Here is a 21,571-nt window from a genome sequence, read left to right as displayed (position 1 = left end):
GAACCTGCAACCTTCGTGCTGCGAGGCAACAGTGCTAACAACTGCGCGACCATGCAGCCCCCATCCTCATCACCATCACCACCATAACGTATTTTATTAGTAGTCAAAAACTTGTTTGGTATTCAACTGAAACATGAACATTTAGGCTTTGACTGTGTGTGTGTGTGTGTGTGTGTGTGTGTGTGTGTGTGTGTGTGTTGCACTTAGGTTAAGAGTAAATCCAAATTCATAACTTTCTGCAACAACAGTGCAGGTATCCTGATGCCGTTATATTAGCCATTAGATGTTTTTTCAACCCTAAAAGATTCTGAAATTAAGTAAAAAATTATGAGGGAAATAAGCATGTAGGTAGTCACCAGTTAGGCAATGGGATTTGCTGGGATTAAAGGAAGACCAGGGATGAAAAGATGTGTCAAAAAGTTTTAAATGAAAAAAAAAACAAACAAACACAAAATACGTTTGTGAATGATTCATTCAATTTTTTGAACAGCCATTAAAATAGGCCACCTGCCAAAGTAGTAGTGGTGTGTAGAGAAACACTTAATTGTTTTCTGTATATTTCAGAGATGTGACTCTTTATTTACACACATGACAAAAGGTTTAAGGAAGAAATATTTGTTTAGACTGATAACAAAAATAAAACTAGGGACTAAAGCATCTGGCTAGGGCTGCAACTAACGATTATTTTCATAATCGATTAATCTGTCGATTATTTTTTCGATTAATCGATTAATCGGTTTGTTATTGTTTAGCTATTTAACCTATACAAGTGATGGATGCATTTCAGTTAAGAACAAAAAAACATAAGAGAATTGTGCAGTTGACTGCAATCTATTTTATTGCACATGAACACAGTCAGCAGTATAAAATGAGCTAAACAGTGCAAAATATCAGTCCAGAATAATTTTTAGCATTAGCTGGAAGCCTGCTCCTTCCACCATGGATAGTGGCCTCATGTCTTTTACCAGCATGTTTAGAATAGAGTTTGTAAGTGGTATGAATTGCTGGGGGGTGAGTGTCTTCTTCCCCATGTAGTTGTCCATCGTTGCTTGTTTTTTTCTGCATAAGAAACACAAATAGACTGAAATAAGTACACATATAAAATAAAGCAGCACACACACTACAACACTAAATCAATATTATATTATTTGAATTAATTAACAATATACAGTGATCATTTATTTTGAGGGTTACGTTCTACAAAATAGCCCGCAACAGGAGATATTCAGAAAAAAAGTAAAACATTTTTACTATTAAAAAGCTCTAAGTAAGAAGCTCATGAGGTTTTTACTTTGAGTCGGGAGTGTTTAAATTAGCCAGAGAAATGTGAAAAATGTTTATTTTGTGTAATACTGTTTAAGAAACATTATAAAAATGTGTTGTGAGGCGTTTTACAGCGTTAGATAGTAAAACAGCCTTTTAATAGTAAAAAAATGACTTTTTCTGAATTTCTCCTGTATTTAAAAATTGAAAGTGTACAACTATGCCGCGTTATATTCACCTGGACACAGCTTGTCTGTATATTTTTCTCCGCGGAGTTGTCCTTTTTTGAATGAGGAACATAGTTATGGGTTTGTGCCGTTTTTCTCTTAACTAGAACATTCTTATAAACAGACGTGCTAAATTTGGCAAGCGCATGATACACAACACGGAGGAGATTCACGATTGCATCTAGTCAATCAGAAGTAGAACACCGCAGACTGACGCGGCAAAAAAACATGTTTAACATCCACTATAACGAACTCAGCTAAAACACTAAGTCCAGCTTGTTTATTTTCTGTTACTTACCGGGCTGGCTCTTCCAAATGACGGCTCACTTGACCGCGGTGCTCTTCCTCTGCTGCATCAGCCCCCACATGCTTTCGTCTCAAATGTGCTCCCATACTCGTGAGGTTTTTGTCCGGGGTTTCTCTTCAGTTTTGTCGCTTCTATTTTTCTTCCGTATTTCCTCTTGTTCCGCCATTTTCTCACAGCAAGATGAGCGTCAGTAACGTGATACGTCATGAAAACCGAGGGCACCCATTGGCTCATTTCTTCTTCTACGGCTCCACTGGTAGATCAGTGGCTCATTACTGCCACACACTGGCGGCAAATTTAACAGCTTGTAACCGATGTCAGATTGTGGTAAAAAATAGACTTTATGCGGTAAAATATGATTATTAAACAACTAATCGATGACTAAAAAAGTTGTTAACTATTTTAATAATCGATTATAATCGATTAAATCGATTAGTTGTTTCAGCTCTACATCTGGCTTAATTACAAATTACTCTCATTTTAATTTAAGTGGTAATTCGAGTAAACAAAGAAAAAACTCATACATTTAAAGGGGATTTTGAATTCGTTGTAAAAAAAAATAATGGAAAATTAAGATCATTAAATACTATTTAAAGGTACATTATGTATAAACAAAGTAAAAATGGCATTGTGTGGTGAACCTTGGTTACTGCAACCACTTTAAACAATGCTGGAGCTTTTTGCTGGTCGTCGTCAAATTACAATTGTCGGCGCTGAAGTGTTAGCTCGCGGGAGACACGGCACCCCCACACTCATGATAAACAGTGTGTGTCCCTCTTTCCCTTATTTTGAAATGAGAAAAAGAGACAATCTAGCAGCCTGCTGAATATGAAACAGGTTTCAGTAGAACCTTCCTTCCAAAATGACTGAAACATTAGACTCTTTTGGAATTTTCTCACTGTAAAATTCTCACTATATTCTTACATACTGCACCTTTAACATAACTGCTGCGGTAATGTCATGGGGGGAGACAGTATAGCAAAATGAAAGAAAACCACTGCATGTACATGTAAAAAGACCTAATTACACTGTGTATGTATACATAGTCTACCCATTCCATTTCCATTTATTTGATAAAGCACATTTAAAAACAGCATGTGAGCTGACCAAAGTGCTGTACAGGGGTAAAAACATATAAGGTTAAACGAATAATATAAAAGAATAAAACAACTAGAGCATAGCGCAAAGAACCAACCAAGAGAAGTCAACAAAATCAGTAAAAGAACAGTGTAAATAAACCATCGATAAAATAGCTAGGCAGTAAAAGCAAGGGAATAAAAGTAAGTCTTTGAGACTTAAAAACCCCAATGGAGGAGGAGAGTCTGATATTCAGCGGGAGATCATTCCAGAGTTTCAGAGCGCAGACAGAAAAAGCTCGGAAGAAAAAAACGACATCTAGCTCCACACATAGGGATAAACCACATAGATTTACACCAACAGTCTAAAAGTGTTATTTTAGGCTAGTTTCACACCAATTACTTTCTATACCTTTCCAAATACCCGCTGGTTTAAAGCCTCATTAGCTCTGTGCATGCTACTACATGTGCCCTGAGGCTGTAACCACTCTTCTAATTTGCCCTTGGTTCCTGTAGCCTCCCTAGCCCTCATATGAACCGTCGGGAGGTGTGAGAGGCTTTCTTTGCCAGAAGAGAATGATGTACACCTGAATCAAATCCATAACCCACCTGCAGGCCCTCTCCAGCATTCCCAAAGCTCACCAACCCATGCCTTCACCTTTCCTTCACACTCAAACATTAATAGTCCAACTCAATTTAGCTGAGTAACCAGTTCCAAGAAAGTAAGAACCACAAAAAGACATTAAAGTGAGCTTGCAGAGGACATAAAGAACATTACTGTAGTGAAAAAGAAACATTAACTGCTCTATTTCTTTGATACACTGTCAACAAACCATCCTTCAGGCTGAGCCGTGAAACAACTCTGATATGTTTCTCATGATTTCCCCTTAAACAAGTTCCAATCCAAGGGAATGATATATTTTTTGTCCTGCGAATAAACAAAGCCCTGATTAATTTTTATGACAATTGAGGTCATGAAACTCAGTCAAGCGAGGCCTGACAGGTTTCAGAGAAAGGACAGAGAAGAATGTAAACAAAGGGAAGGTTAGAACACGAAGCACTGAAACAAAAAGCTTCGTAATCAGAAGAGATAACCTGCTTCTAAACCTACCGTGAGAAAATCTTCTTTAGTAAGAAAAAAAAAATGACCAAAGAGCTGAAATAATCTAACAATCTAATACTAACAAGCATAGGTGGGTGATATTGTTTGATAACTTAAAAAAGTTGAAGGCTGTGATACCGGGACAGCTGCAGTTTGTGACTGGATAAGTGGGATTCCTGATGAGGCTCATCAAAATATTTTGTCAACCAACTTTTGCTGCTGATGTGCTTTGTAAGCCTAAGTTTGCATGTTACGATCACTACAACAAGACCAACTACTTTCCCATAAAAAGAGAGCATGAGTAGGTTTGGTACGTTGACTATGTACGTAAATAAGTTTGAGAAGAAATACACCTGATCAGCTCAAAGGAGGTTGGTTGAGAGATCTTTGTCATAGTTTAGTCTGGACAGTGAAGCACACAGGAGGGAGTGTGATGAAGTCAGGTCACGAACGAGCAAAATGTTTAGGGTATTGATAACGAATCAGTGGATGTACCAAAATAAAACAAAGAACACTGGGGAAAAAAGAAATAAATATGAACTTTTGTAATAAAATGTTTGTTACGGCTGGTGCCTTGTTGCCCTGGGGATGGGAGCTCAGGACATAAATTCTCCTACCTCCACAAAGGTTCAGCAATCATGAGAGAACCTCCCCATCTCCTCCCTTCTGCTTCCACACCTGGATTTGATCAACTTGTCAGCCCCTGTGCAGCATAAAAGGGAGGAGCTGCCACTAGTAACGGACTGAGACTGATTGACCAGATCCGTGTCATGGCTTCTTGTTGGCTCCATTGGTGTTTTAAAGGTTTTTAGTGGTTTTGGTCAAGCTGTTTTATTGGGTAAAAGCAAGAGTGCTTTTAGATTTTAAAACAGGCGAGGGACCAGAGTGCTGGCTCCCTCTTGTGCGTATGGTCAGTGGACCTTTGGTTTTAGGTATGGTCAGTGGACCTTTGGTTTTAGGTATGGTCTGTGGACCTTGCGTTTAATGTTTGGGAGCATTTTAGATGTGTATTTTAATTGAGAATCCCCATTTTAAACATGTCACCACTGGCCTTTTAACACCATTTATCGATCTGTTAGAAATGAGGCTTCATGTTTTCAAATCCTTATTTATAATAAAAGTATTGTTGATTTTTACCATTCTGCACGTGTCTGTGTTATGACAGTGTCCTTCATTTTAAACACCAACCCAGGTCGTAACACTGTTACTACAATGAAACATAAAGAGCTAGGGGGTATTTAGTAATCAGGAAAAATCTAAAACATGATTTTTCACATATGGAAACTTTATTATTTTGTAAAATTGTCTTATTTTGTTCACGCAGTTCCTCCAAAATCTTGTTAAGCTAACAAATACAGTATGTGCTGGAATGAAAAAGTAATTTATCGATTACAATACTTTATGTGTCTGCCATACGTAACATACTAGATGGGTTTTCACAGCAATCTCAGTGATACATCCCTTCCCACCAGGAATGTTTCAGATGCTCATTGGCTGCTAACGCGTCTGCCATCTTTCACCTTGCTTGTTATCACATGAACTGGTGAAATAATGAATGACCTTGTAATTCTTCTGTGATTTTGTAATCATGCAAGATCAGTGTGTAAAAAAATAGAACTAGCCCCTCTTTTATCTACTGAACTTATTAACAGATTTGAGTGAATTTCATGTGAATGAAAATGTTTACAATATGTGGTTTTTACTAGGGATGTAAGAAAACATCGATATGGCAATATATCACGATATTTTTTCCAATGATATTATATCGATATTCAAAAACTGTCTATTGAAAATATCTATATGGCAATATATTGTGATTTTATTCTTGCAATAATATTTTGATATTCAAAAGCCGTGCATCTAATTTTTGGAAGAATTTATATGCAAACATTTGTGTATTTTCTTTTCTTTTGGTGCAATTAAAACGCCAACCACTAGTTGGCAGCAGCGTGCAATGAAGTTTGTTTCCACCATTGAAATGTAAACCTCTCTGTTTTGGTTCAAATACTTAATGTTAAATGTGTTAAGTATCAGTTTGGACTGTTTATTGAAATTTTCTATAATAAATTCAGTGTAAAAAATCGCTAATAACGTCTGACTGAATGAATTTCAGTCATCCATGCGTGTTCCTTATCCATAAATATTTTACCCATGAAATATTTATGTGGGTGGAGAAACATCTTTATCACATAATTGGTGTCAGAACCAATAAAAGACACCTGTGACAGACGAGAATCTGACTTTGTAGCATGGCTGACCTCATGTTATTGGAAGACTTGGCAAGGCATGCACTCCGGAGGAAACATATCCTCCATGAGCGCAATGATCTGATTGGTGAGAATATAAAGTGGCTCCTTTGCAGATGCCACTTCCAGAAGGAGATCCTTCTGGAGTTGTGCCGTGATTTGAGGCCCTTTGTGGAGCGACAGACAAACCGAACAAATCTGATTCCAGTCCACATTAAATTATTGACAACTTTAGTATTTTTTCGCCACCGGGACCTTCCAACATAAGATGGCAGACAAACAGATGTTTCACATTGTACCCTCATGAATAGTTTGGCAATTAGAGGGTGCGAAATCAGGCAGTTTGTTACCTTTTGAATTTATTTTTTGATTCAACAAAAATAACAGCTCTCTATCACAAACAACCTGAGAAAATTGGTACTTCTCATTTTAACAGAATCATTTGAGAAGCAACATGCTGGACTACAATGTGTGACTGTAAGGTATGCATGTAAAGTATATTTTCTAACCAAAACTTCTAGGACACGGTACTCCGCTTTCAAAAACTTTTTTATATTGTCGTGTTGCTAAATGCTCTGACATTAAACCTTCTATAATGTGCTATTAGCTGCAATATGTATAAGACGTATAACACACAAACAGGCATATGACTGCCACATGAGCTTTTTGCCTTCTTGGCGGAAAAGACAGTCAAGTTTGTCACCAGTGTGACAGATTTCGTTTGTCGGATGAGAGACAGATAGATGTCTCTCACACACACACACACACACACACACACACACACACACACACACACACGCACGCACACACACAGGCCTGTGACAGTATAGCCCACAGGCTGTTTAGTGTCTGAGATGCTGAAAAAAATCACATCAAAACAGAGACATGGCAGAAAACACAGAACGAAAGCCTCAGAGACATCGCTTACTAAAATAAACAGCACCATCCAGACAGAAACCTGAAAAACAACCAAACACATACACGCTTATACATGAAAAAGTTTAAGGAGTAGACCTTCAAGCACAGATTAGAATGTGTCAGGAATGAGAAAAATCTGATTATAGTTAGGAGCATGTGGGTGGACTTAGGTTAAATATAGCAATGTTTGACAGCTACATCAATGCATAAAGCTGTTACAGCTCATTTGGAAAACCAATTAGCCCAACATGTTTTTTCGTGCCTGTTACCAACGTTCCAACAAAGTATAGCAATACATATAATGTGGAGATAAAAAAAAAATAATAAAGTGGTCCCCTCAAATTTGTCTAAAAACCTCGCCAAACCGCTGCACTTCCACACTTCCCTGGGTCCTCCATACATAACACACTGATGTGAGAGGCTTGTGGCTCAATAATATCAGAGAAGGAGAAACAGCTGGCTGCTACCACTTCTGCTTTAGGGCAAACTACCAGAGTCTCAAAAAAAAAAACACCATTTTATGTCACAAACAACAAAAAATCTTTTCAACCTAAAAAATGACAACTGGTGTTTAGCGCTATTTCATTTCCTCTGGATTCCGGTGAACGCGAATCCAGGGAACATACCCAAAGGGAGTGGTGAGTGTTCCATGACGGTAGTTGTGTTCAAAACGTAGCTTGTTTGCACATTTTCTACAGCAGCCTTAAAGCATCAGTACATCATCCGATTCAAAAAATAAAAACTTTATTTAAATGTAAAGACATTTCTAATCTAGTTCCCAACGTTTGGAAGGATGCACAAATAAAATCACACAAATGGTACACAAAACACAAAAACATCTCTAAACGTCTTGTTTACTAATGCTGATCATGTATTTCTTTCTTCTAAACAAAACAAATAACCAATCTCACGGCGCCACAGTGATTGGAACATTTCAACAGTTCTCTATTTATTCAATCACTGTGGGGCTTTTCCAGCAGAGAAAATATGCAATCTCTTTGTGTGGGTGTCTCTGTCTGTGATGGTTATGCGAGGGGGGAACTAGGCCTTTGGCATTACAGCATCTATGAGTCTGAAATTGAGTGTGTGTGTGTGTGTGTGTGTGTGTGTGTGTGTGTGTGTGTGTGTGTGTGTGTAGACTTAAAAACTGAAAGAATAGAAAGAGAAAAAAGAGAGCACATCTATGCATGAGAGGGGCATCTATTCATCAACAATAATCTATAATTGCAGCCGAAAATAGTGCATCAGTAAAAGCAGTGTAATTATGATTTTCACTGGTAGGCACACCTGAAGAAACAACAAATCATAGATGCATACGAAGGCCTATCACGCAAACCGGTGTGATTATTGTTCAAGGCTAACCCTACAGCCGTTACATTAGACTGAGAAAACTATTGGTTGTGATAACAAGAAAAATAAATATGCAGGATCTCCAAGGCCGTCCCAGGGGAGGTCCCAGTAGGAGGAGGCAGGATGGTCCTTGTCTGCTTGGTTTAAAAGCTGCATCACTGCATTTAAAGCATTTTGTAATTCTCCCAGAGAATCACTTGTGTGTTACTAAAGGCGGTAAATGACCTGTCAGAACGTGAGCTAAGAACTGTTCAAATAAATGTGAGGACCTTTTGATTTTCCTTACATATTTTTTAAACAATGGTCCAATTCAATACATCAATGCTTGTGCCTCAATGACTGACACTGTTGCATTGTTTGAAACTCATTTCCAACACCTCTCATTTTAGTTTACATCAGTCAAAAGGTGAGAAATGTGGGACAACTAGGTGTTAATGGTTCAAGATATAAAAAAGGAGAATCTTTTACAAGGAGACAACACTATAGATTCAATGAAGAAACCAAATAAAACCATTTTGGTGACTGATCTGGGACAAAAATAGAATGTTTGCGCACATGTGGGATGAATTTAATTCCTGCTTTGACACATGCAAACTTTGCCAAATATCATCACCTCATTGTATCGCTCCTTAAGACACTTTATTCACACCTTTGTCCCAGACAGCCCAAAATGCAACAAATCAAACGTTTCTAAACCATGAATAGGTTTCTTCAAACCAAAGCTGTTTCAGCTTGTGGCTCTTTTATCTTCCACATCAATGCATCAGTTCTGTCGGCAGAACAAGAAATAAAACTTCATTTATGTAAACTAATGCCAAGGAAACCATAACTGTCGTCACACGGCATACTGTAGGTTTTATGTAAACTCGTCACGTCCTTGTTCTTTCCCTTGTACGTACAGAACCCTGACAGGAGGCTGTAGCACTGCAGGGTGTCTGCCTTTGGACACTAAATCTTCTGATTCTCCTGTCATCAGCTAACTATTCTTTCTCAGGATACATGTGTGTGAGTGTGTGTGTGTGTGTGTGTGTGTGTGTGTGTGTGTGTGTGTGTGTGTTTCTGTCCTCCATATTTGTCCCACTGCTGGTATATTCTGAAGTAGTGCAATGATGAGCTGTCAAGTGCTCCCTTTTCTTTCTACAACTCACTCAGCTAGCCAAGGACAAGAAAACAACAGCTTCATTTCTTCTTTTGCACTTTTTAAACGTCAGATATCAGGAAAAATGTAACGGTGAAAAGCTATGGTGAGCAATGATGTGGAAAAGGCTTTGAGCTGTCCATGAATTAGACAAGTCATTTTAAGATGAATGCAACAGTGCTTCAGAGGAAATGCTCAAAGAACAACCATAAGTAACTAAAATCACCAACCTGCCCTTTCCACAGGACACGTAAGCATCGCAAAACAGCCGCAATCAGCTTTGTGGCAATCTCCCACCGTCACAATGGACAGGTTCCTTTCCACCGGCTGTGAAGCATCATGATTTAGACGCTTCCCAGAAGCATAAGGATGCAGTGCTTACATTTCGAGTCTATTTTTCACGAAATACGTTTCCAGAACACATCAAACTCGGCAGTTCAGATCGGGCATCCAAAACCATCCATAAACTTTCAAAAATAAAAGTCATGTGCTGGTTTTCAGTTGCTTATAGTAAAAATCACGATTATATTTTACTTCCTATATTTACTTATCTCTTATTTTTATCTTTCTCTTTGCTCCAAGTACCGCTGCAAATTCCTAATGTTGGGATTTCTCGCACATATGGCAATAAACCTCTCTGATTCAGAAAAAATGTACATTTCCTGTGAAACCTCTGTAGCCGAGGTTACTATAACAGACAATAAACTACGGACCTTTTGGTACACATGATGCCATCTTTCTCCTTGCTTGTTATCGTGAATCACACGTGGTTTGCTCCTGTTTTGGGTCTGAAACTCTATCGATTAGACGGGAGCTGGTGAGTCAAATGCATCTATTACGCTATGCACCGCTTACACATCCAGAGGAAAGGTTGGGTAAGGCTCCTATTGAAGAAGGACACTTGTTCCACAACCAAGATACAGAACTTAAAGATTAAAGTCCCATTAGTCGTCACACACCGGTAAAATTTGTTCTACTAATTTGACCCATCCCAAGGGTGAGCTGTGAGCTGCAGATGCCGCCGCGCTCAGGAACCATTGGGTGGTTTAACCCACCAATCGAACCCCTTAATGCAGAGTGTCAAGCGGGATGACGCTGAGTCCCATTTGTCTTTGGTATGACCCCAAGACCTTCCATTCTCAGGGAGGACATCCATATCACTAGGCCGCGGAGCTCGTAAGAAACAGAATGAGAACATTTTGATAAACAATCTTAGCAAAAATATTTAAACAATGAATATTTAAAAGTGTTGGAATGGTGTGTCACAACCATGGGGCAATTTCCCACTGCCAATAGTGAAGGCAACATGGAAGAGACAGAAATAGCAGTTCCCTCCTTATTCCCCAGGGCCTGACATCAGAAAAGAGCACGTTCCCATTGACTCCCATGTTAAAAATACCAACTTCACAGCAGAAACAAACATGTTTACTGTCTGGTTCAAAACAATATTTTAGGTTTAACAGGTCAAGTTTACCATCATGAAAACCCTGAGAGGGGTGGTGGTGGTGGAGGACCTTTTTTGTACCTCATACCGAATCTGAAATTATGAATACTCAGGGGCGTGTCCTATTGATGGACAGGTGATAGGAAGTGATGAGACGCATGTCACGGCCAAGATGGGGCCAGTGGGAATTACCCACGGGGTTCTTCAGTTCATCTCTTCAGAAACCTCCAGGCGACGGCGCGGAGAGTCCTTCCATCATAAATACATTTAAGGATCTCAACGCAAGCAACGAGGACACCATTTAATGCAGTTCTATTATCTTGACTTCATCCATCCACTCCTCCATCTCTCCATCTTTAATTCCAGAAATCCATCAATATTTCCTTCCACCCATCCATCCTTTCTTCTTTAATTCCATCCATCGTGTAGTCATTTAACACCTGATGAACGGTCCAAGTAAGGGAGTAAGATTGGTGGTGAATATTTTCAGTGTGTGAGGAATAAACTTAAATACTCATAAATGTTATCGGTTGCAAGAGCTTAGCCTGATTTATGCTCCTCCGTCAGCTCAGCGAGGGAGACGTTTGCTCCCAAACTTCTCCGTGGCCTGGGGAGTGTTGCAAAAGAATTCCCCGCCAGGACATCAGAGGGCGTAGCGCTTTTCTGTGGTATCGTGCCACAATTACACTCATTTATTCAGTCCATGATAGCATATTTACTACAGTGTTTATATATTTCAGAGACTTTATAACACTGACAAAGTTGTTTTTTGTAATTTTATATGACAAAACTGCCAATATTTTTCAATAACTGGGCATCATTTCATTTATTTTCAACAACATTTAGATGGATATTTCCTAAGATTAAAGTAAAAATAGAAAAAATCCCTAAATTTGAAACAACTAAAGAAAATAATTACAAATTTGATGGTATGAAAATCAAAGAGTTACCAGTTCATCTTGATTTGATCAAATCAACCAATTTAAGAAACAGACGAGTCGATCTCGTTAGAAAAGTAATTTTATTGGTTTAAACAAGAAGAGACTTGAATACGAACATGACGACCAAAAAGAGAAACATTAGCACTTCAATGGTGCTGACTGATTTATGGCGAGGAGGAGGGTCGGGTCAAACTGACTTGGAGCACAAACACACACGTGCATACACATTCATATGCACATACTCGGACATAATGAGCTTTAATTAAAGGGAGCAAGCTGTAATCAGACAGCGCTTGAAGAGAATAGTCTGCTCACACACAGCTGCACCTTTCAAACTGCCAGCCATCAGATTGCTGACAGGAAAGATAAAAGCCCAGTGCCTCAACATTCACCCATGAACACAAAGTAAACATGTAGAGCACATCACGGACATGCTTCCAGGGGCATTCCTGTTTACCAGTCAGTTGTACCCAGCTACGTCTTTGCGTGTAAAATCGGAGTTTTAATGAACACCAAGAGGCGGGCAGCAGCAGAAGAATAAAACAGGTAAATGTCAACATCGGTGTGTTAGGAATCATGGTCTCTAATAGCATTTATGACCAGCGGAGACGTCTGTGAATGTGATGAAAGCACTTAATGAATAAATGTGGATTCTCATCACATATACATAATGTAGTTTGACAGAAGGGCAAGTGGAGTCTACAAATACCAGGAGCAAATGTTACTTAATCTGAGTGACTGATGTGTAAAGACCAATCTTAGTTCTAGAATAACTAATTAACTAAATTATATATTTATATTTCCCAGCAGGGTGGCTTAGAGATGAGGTGAACAGCTCAGTCATCCGGGAGGGGCTCGGAGTAGACCCGCTGCTCCTCCACATTGAGAGGAGCCAGTTGAGGTGGCTCGGGTATCTGATTAGGATCCCTCCTGGACGCTTCCCTGGTGAGGTTTTCTGGGCACGTTCAGCCGGGAGGAGACCTAAAGGGAGACTCAGGACATGTTGGAGGGACTATGTCTCTGACCAGGCCAGGGAACGCATTGGGATTCCCCCAGAGGAGCTGGCCCAAGTGGCTGGGGAGAGGTAAGTCTGGGCCTCTCAACTTAGGCTGCTGCCCCCGCGACCCGACTCCGGACAGGTGGAAGAAAATGGATAGATGGATCAATGGATATATATATATATATATATATATATATATATATATATATATATAAAAATGTGTGTGTATAAAAATCCCATCTCACCCTCCGTGGGTGGGCTCATCCTCCCAAGCTCGGGTCCTCCACCAGAAGCCTGGGATCTTGAGGGTTCTGCAGTAACTTAGCTGTTTCTAGAACTACACTTTTCTGGACTGAGATGTGTGATGTTATTCCTGGGATCTGCTTTGGCCACTCCTCCAGTTTGGGGAATACTACCCCGAATGCCCCAATGACCACAGGCACCATCGATGTCTTCACTCTCCAGGCTTTCTTAAATCTTCTTTGAGGTCCTGGTACTTATTTAGTTTCTCATGTTCCATTTTCCTGATGTTGTCATCACTTGGTATTGCCACATCAACCACAACGGCTATCCACTGTTGTTTGTCCACCACCAAAATCTACGGTTGGCTCTCCATCACTGTTCAGTCAGTCTGGATCTGGAAGTCCTACAGAAGCTTGGTTCTCTCGTTCTTACCCACCTTAGGGGGCATTACCCACTTTGACCTTGGGGCTTCCAGTCCATACTCTGCACAGATGCTCCTGCACACGATGCCAGCCACTTAGTTGTGGCATTCCATGTATGCTTGCCCTGCCAGCATCTCACACCCTGCAGCTATGTGGTGGACTGTCTCAGGGGCTTCTTTGCATAGCCTACACAATGGTGATTCCAGTGTCTCCTCATCTGCTCACCATTGTCTGAGACGTTCACTGAGGGCGTCATCTGTTGGGGGCCTTGCCCTTGATGTACTTATACTTACATATATATATATATATATATATATATATATATATATATATATATATATATATATATATATATATATATATATATATATATATATATTTGTATTGATGATGACTGCATTTTGGTCATTTTTTAAATGTGAGCAGTTTATATTTTAGTGAAGAAACTACGTCTCTATTTTCTGTAGTGGTTGATGTCCACAATGTAAGCTGAGGTCAGCTGTCTAAACAACCTAGAACACAGTGTCTGATATGTCAGGCCCATACACGCACTCACCTCGGTCTGCTGTGCAAACACACTCAATGAGTTGTCTAAATGGCTGCTTTAAAGTGTGTGTGGGGGCTTTGGTGGTGCGTGGGTGTGTGTATGTGCAAATGTAGAAATGTGCAGATACATAAAACGGGCCTATGGTTATCTTGCTATCTGTTCTTGTACCAGGAGATGCCAGGCCCCTGGGTGACATGTGGCAGAGTGGAAGAGCTAACAGCTAAACACCACCCAGACTTCAGCTTCGTTCCTCTGTCCACCTGATGTACCCAGTACTAAACGTGACCAGTTAAGACTTCTCAATGGCATAACAGTAGCTAATTCTGCAAATCTGGGAAGTTGAAACAATAAAAATGTTCATCTAAATTATTCTGACAGCAATTAAAACAACATTATTTTTTGTCTGAAGACACTCAACTTTAAAAGAAAATTCAATTTTCTGAAGGTTATTTTTCAGCATATTAAAACTAAAACCTTTATCAAATTAGCTTCAAAACTATTTAAATTAGACGACTGATGTGTTCATATTAAAAAAAAACAACACCGAATCGCTATATAAAGTGACGGCTTTGCTATCAGTGTCAACCCTAGTCGTTAACAGCCACTGGAGTAATTCAAAACAAAGACCAGACAAAGATGATCCATGTTGACCAAACTAGTTGCAACCTTTTCTATTAAATGCAAGTGAAACCAGTGCACACGACTTCCTTTCACTTCACACAGTGTCTTTTAAAGAATAGCATACATTTTAATGCCTTCAGAGGCTGCTGTGACCTTGTTTATGTGTGCTAATTCATGCTTTGCCTGTGCTTGCATGTATTAATCGACACCACAGAAAACATCTCATCCATTGCATTCGCCTGTGGTAGACGTGATATGTAAACAAGCCAATGCATCCAATAAAGCTGTTTCATCAGCTTCATATACAACCCCCCCACCCCCGCTTATGGGCAGACTGACATTTCCTGTTGTCAACAACAAGAACGTGTCAAAGCAAGTGACTGGGTCTACACCATGTTGGATTGATAAACTATCCTCCGTAAGTCCTCAAATAAGCTCTCAAGTTGATCTATAGCACCCCGGAAAGGTTATTGACTCATTTTACAATCTAAACTCACTATGAAGCTCAAGACACTAAATGCACCGCTATGCTAAGCACTGCCTACTCTCAGAGTGAGCTATCATGTCCTCTGGTTTCAAACTGGTGAACAGAATGACTTTCAGCCTTTGGAAAGGCCCGGAGGAATGCAACAGAAATGTGAGCAAGCACACAATGCATCTGCTGGAACCTAAAGCGCTACCGGCTCTAGGGTAGGACAAAAGGTGAAAAGGAATCCTAACAACAAGCCATGTTTATGATGAGACACAATTACAATCAACTGTTACATCTAGACAGGTTTACAGCTTCGTAGATGGATGAGTCCCTCATTTTAAGTGTAGCAATTAAATTTGAGAATGCAAACAAAGGACATGTCAATGAAGCATATTCATCTTTCTTTAAAGATTAGCTATGTTACTACTTTAGAGTTTAAGAATGGAATGTTTTATTCAAAGGAGCTGAGATGCTTAGAAGTAAAAATTCAAAGCAATCTTCTTTTATTACTGACTAAAAAGGTAAAGAACTCTGATTATGTGATTTGGTTAAATAAGACTGCACCACCTTTGCCCATCTTAGTACAGTTAACACAAGCCCCCCACACATAAAGCATTATCCAACGTGTGACTGTTTATTCTAAATAAAATTAAGTCAAATAGCAGAATGAGTGTAAAAAATAAGTTCTTCCATATAAATTAGGATAGTGAGAGGCAGCCAGGTGCTGCTAATTAAATTTTCTTGATGAACAGATTATCAGCAAGTGTGACCATCTGTATGAAAGCAGATATTTTGGTATTTTGTTGATTTGGAGTACTCAGGAGTGTACAATCACAACGCCACAGAGAAAACACAGCCGCTACGCTCTTTAAAAAGCTACCGTTGCTACTAGTGAAATAAAAAAAACCCAAGAGCTTCATCGCAGAACTCAGCAGCCCCATTTAGCATGGTGAAACTTTGGGTTTGTGATAGTACGATTCGAAGTTGACTATACAAACAGAGCTGGTTTTAAATGGGTGTGAAAAGAAAGATTGTTGTGGCAGTTTAGCACAGGTTTTCAATACGCATCCCAACAGAGCACAAGCCTTCTGCAAAACTAGAACAAATTGGAGATGTTTGGCAATGTCTGAGGCAAATAAAACATGAGCAAAAGCACCTGAAACCATCCACGCATCTATTTTTGCCTATCGCAGATCAGGCCATGGAGCTAACAGGTCTAGAAGAGAAGCCCGACATCCCTCTCCCCGGTGACACTCTCCAGCTTCTCCTGGAGATCACAAGGCATTCCAAGGCCAGGGAGGATATCCCACCACTGATTCTGAGCTTGCCCCAGGATCCCAGTGGGACGTGCCTTGAAAAGCTCCAGAGGGAGTCGACCAAGAGCCATCCTCCTCAGACGCCCGAACTGCCTCAGCTGACTCATTTAGGAGCTTTCCTCCAAGCTTCTCCCTGGATAACACAGCTCCTCTCCTCATGTGGCTGAGCCTGGTCTTCTCCTTTAGGCTGCTTGTACTCAGGATCTAGTTCTTCTGGTCATGGTTCAAATCTCGTGACCAAAGGAGAGGGTTGGACATCAGATGGACAAGTAAACGGAGCTTAACCTTTCAGCTCATCTCCTTCTTCATGACAGAATGAATCAAAGCTGGTTCACATCTTGCTTCATCCTATCATCACTCATCATCAAGACACCAATACTCAGATTTCTCTGCCTGAGACAGAAACTCACTCCCAGCCCCGAAGAAGCATTCCAGATTTTTGTGCCCTGAAGAACACTCAAAATGGGGGACGATACAAATCTCATAGCACTGTTATCATTACTGAAGACACGACAGTTTTCAACTATACAGCCAGTAACATGAGGCAAATAAAGTTAACAATTTACAGTAAAAAAAACAAACAGACTTTCTAAAAAAAATATTACATGAAGTCTCAAAGAACTAGTGTCAGAAGAATACAATGTTCCACTGAGGTCATACTGTTGTTCTTTAGGGAACGAAGTGAACTGGTTGTCTTAACTATGCTTTAGCTTGAGGATTTGTCATCCTAACATGTGTTGTCTGAGAGAAAAACACTCTCCAACATCATAATTACACTGTGGCCTTGCAGTTACTTGCACAGGCGCCGCCTCAGAACACAGCAGTCAGAACGCACTAAGCACTCACCCACATGCACACACAGAGACAAGGCTTCCCGTCAGAGCCATAACCGAGATAGTGCATATACAAACATTGACTCTGACACACACACACACACACACACACACACACACACACACACACACACACACACACACACACACACACACACACACACACACACACACACACACACACACACACACACCACACACACACACACACACACACACACGCAGCTGTACCCAAAGAGATTGGAAAGACACTGATTCAAAGATACACAAACATAAATGCACATGCAGCATACACACATGCATGCACAGACGCAGGAAGGACACTTTGAATTAATTTGTTTATGCTGCAGTTCCTGGAAAGGACCTGCACTCAAAGCAGCACATCACTTCTGCCTGAGAGGAGATGGCTGGAACTGGCCTGTCCCCAAATTTTCTTGTTTTGATTTTTTTTATTCTGAACTCCCTACTCTGTTTTAATTCGTGGCCGTTTTTCTAATCTAAAATGGTCCTACTGGTCTTTATTTGACATGAAAAGTTGTTTTATTATTATTATTATTATTATTATTATTATTGTATTCTTTGTCAGACTTATTTCTTATATTCTTCCACAAACAACAACATAACAGCCACTCAAACACACATTCATAGCAGGAACTTTGTAGTCTTAAGTGTTGCTTTTCTCCTAAGATTTATAATTACTCATTTTTGCAACATGGGCTTGAATGGATTTGTTATGAAAAACACTTTTTGTGAGTGAAAATTCAATCTTGTTTGCACTCAATGGCCCACATTTGTGGGGGTATTTTAAAGCACAATATCTCATAGAAAATGTTGATTCTTAAGGGAAACTGAAGGTTTTCTGACAAATGTAGTAGGATGTACTCATTTATGCTGAGTAGGGATGTAAGAAAATATCGATATGGCAATATATCATGATATTTTTTCCAGCAATATTATATCGATATTCAAAAGCCGTGTATCGGAAATATCGATATGGCAGTATATCGTGATATTTCTTCCTGCGATTACATCGATATTCCAAAGCCGTGTATCTAATTTTTGAAAGAATTTACATTTAAACATTTGTGTATTTTCTTTTCGTTTTGTGCAATCCAATCGCCACCCGCTAGTTGGCAGCACTGTGCAACGGGTTTTGTTTCCACCATTGAAATGTAAATCCCTCCATCATGGGTCAGATACCTCATGTTAAACATGTTACGTATCAGCTTGGACTGTTTATTGAACATTCTTACAATAAATTCAGTAAAAAAATATTTTGTAATGTCTGACTGAATGTATTGCAATATATCGTGATATATCGTATCGTCTCCCGTGTATCGTGATATGTATCATATCGCCAGAATTTCAACAATACACATCCCTGATGCTGAGCACTGTATATATGTATATACAAATATATATTAGTGACGCTCCATATTGGTTCTTCACTAAGCACTTAATTTCAATCTTTTCTAGGGGTACAATCATTTTGGTTCATGCCTGTTCCATCAGTTTATTTTTTTAATTATTCAGGTGAAACACGGTTGAAAAGCAATGTCAGACTTTCATTGGTTAATTTTCATAGAATTACTAATTATTATTACTTTTGTCACATAGAAGCTCTTCCATTTGCGTTTAAGTCCAATTTCCTCCATATATATAGGTTGCAGGTGCAAGCTCCACTCAGTTTGTTGCTGTCATTGTGTCCTTGGGCAAAACACCTAACCCCTCCTTGCCTGCTGGTGGTGTTCTTAGGGACTGGTGGCACCTGTGCTCAGCAGCCTCGCCTCTGTCAGTGCGCCCCAGGGCAGCTGTGGCTACATCGTAGCTCATCCCCACGTGTGTGTGAATGTGTGAGTGACTGATTGTGTGGTAAAGCACTTTGGGTGGTTGTAAGGCTCTAGAAGGCGCTATATTGCGTGCAGATCAAGCCCCCACAATGCGGCTCAAAAATTGAAGCAATCCCGGAAGTACCAAAAATTGCAGTTCCACCCTCCTCCACTGGGGGCTGGTGTCAGAAGCGAGCAAATCCTCATTGACTCCCATGTTAAAAATACCAATTTCACAGCAAACATAAACATGTTTACAGCCTGGTACCAAAACATGTTTTTGGTTTAAATGATCTAGTTTACACTCATGACAACTCTGAGGGGGGTGAATTTTTTTCTCACTCTTCTGTTTAAGTGTATTAAAAGCCTAAAATTCTGTATAATTAATGAGCATCAGACCCACGTGACCACAGAGCTAGCTCCGTGGAAAGGCCTCAGTAGAGCCTCGGTCTGGCCTGGAAACTGCTCCAGGATTTTGAGTCTCTGTGTTTGTGTATTCTTTTTTGGATATTATTTGCACAATTGTTGGACAAAATGACTTGCTGTGGCATTAATTGCAGTAATAGAGCGTCCAAGGTGTCTTCACTTCATTTTTTTCGGTAAGTAAAATTATATTTATGTATTTTAGGTCACTGCCGAGCTGAGCTTAGATTATAACATGTACTGTTTAACCATGAAATTTAAATGTAATAGGGTAAAACCCAGTGCATTTAACATAATGCTGCACTTTAGAAAATGGGTTGAAATATAACATGTTGGTGGAGCTGGGTTCTGACTATCGGCTTGTGGAGCTCTCGGGAGACCGATGTTTTCCACCCATTCTCCCCTCCCTGCAGATCGGCGCTTCTCTGTCTGAGCGTGGCTTCTCTCTGCTGTGCGGGCTGCCGGCTTGTGGAGCTCTGGGATGGAAACCTTTCAACCCGGTTCTCCCCAGCGGCAGCTCTGCGCATCTCAGATCGCAGCGGCGCTTGTCTGCTGTGCGGCTGCCGGCTTGTGGAAGTCTCGGAGACCTCTGTGTTCCACCCGGTTTTACCCAGCGGTCAGCCCGGCGTATCTCTGACTCAGAAGCTCTGGTGTTGTGCACAGTTAACTCCTGTTGTAGCTAGGTTGCTACCTCCGTTAGCTTAGCTCCCACCTCCGCGTTAGCTTTGGGTTAGCTTGTAGCTAGTTTGACCGGGTGTCGTCAGTTGATCCCAGCCTTACAGCCCCACCCTCAGCTCCATCTCTCTTCCCTTTTGTGGAATTGTCTGGGCTTGACGGAACCTGTGACAAGGTCAAAATGGCGGTGGTGGCCACCTCCCATTTTAGCAGAAAAACGTGTTATTGGGGCTTATGGAAACCCATTGTCCAATATTTGTATGTCGATGGTGCAGATGTATCTTTGTTTTCTGGTCGGGACATAACCAACAAAATACCTGTTTTCAGTTTCTTGCAGGCTTTGACCGATTAGTGCAGGGGTGGGCAATCCCAGTCCTCGAGGGCCGCTGTCCAGCAGGTTTTACTTGTTTCTCTGCTTAAACACACCTGGTTTGAATCTACTAGTGATTAACAGGCTGCTGCAGAGCCTGATGAGCTGCTGAACAGGTGATTCATCCAGGAATCAGGTGTGTTGGGGCAGGTAAACAACTAAAACCTGCTGGATAGCAGCCCTCGAGGACCAGGATTGCCCACCCCTGGATTAGTGTCTCAGAACACTGATCCAACACAACTAGTTTCTGTCTTTTTGTCACCTTTCTTTACATGAAATTAACCGCTCCACTTCTCATGTAACAACGAAATATTAATCATTTAGAAATTGTTTCATATGTCAAAGTAAAGGAAACATTGAAATCAGCCCTGATACGGACTTCAATCAGGATCATTTTAAGGGACTCACAAGCACAGAACACACAGGTGGCCATTAAGCACTTGATCTTCCCTGGTTTCTTTCAACAGAAGCGTCATATCATCACTTTAGCTGACAAGCCCTCGGGGTGCTGCTCCCTCCTCTCTAAGACTAGCTTATTTTAACTAAGTAACAAAAACACGTGAGACTCAAAGACAGATGGGCGAGAGAGAGAGGGAGAGACAGAAATCCAGGACGCCTTTATTAAAAATGTATCTGACAGCAGATCTTTGCAAACGACAAAAATGCATAATGAACTATAAAAGAGATCTAGCTAAGGGAATAAAAACCTAAATAAGAGTAAGGTTTTTGCTTTTATGATCAGATAATGTAAATTATTTGATAACTTGGTGACAAAGATCTTGTTACTGGAACAAATGCCTACATGTTT

The 21,571-nt window shown here is 40.2% G+C and overlaps 1 protein-coding gene and 1 long non-coding RNA gene across 2 annotated transcripts in view; both read right to left on the bottom strand.

Annotated features, from left to right (window-relative positions):
• Window positions 1–21,571, bottom strand: part of cdkal1 (CDK5 regulatory subunit associated protein 1-like 1) — a 355,999-nt gene that overhangs the window by 45,916 nt on the left and 288,512 nt on the right. The gene's annotated exons all lie outside the window — the stretch shown is intronic.
• Window positions 819–1,969, bottom strand: LOC139070102 (uncharacterized). The gene is made up of 2 exons (XR_011520745.1): window positions 1,789–1,969; window positions 819–1,059 (listed from the first exon to the last, which is right to left on the bottom strand). It is a non-coding gene; the product is annotated as an uncharacterized lncRNA (long non-coding RNA).

The sequence above is a fragment of the Nothobranchius furzeri genome, chromosome 5 (genome assembly GCF_043380555.1).
Source record: "Nothobranchius furzeri strain GRZ-AD chromosome 5, NfurGRZ-RIMD1, whole genome shotgun sequence".
In the NCBI taxonomy this organism is placed as follows: Eukaryota; Metazoa; Chordata; class Actinopteri; order Cyprinodontiformes; family Nothobranchiidae; genus Nothobranchius; species Nothobranchius furzeri.
Note: the sequence above shows the minus strand (reverse complement) of the source record. Positions and strands in the feature narration are given on the sequence as shown.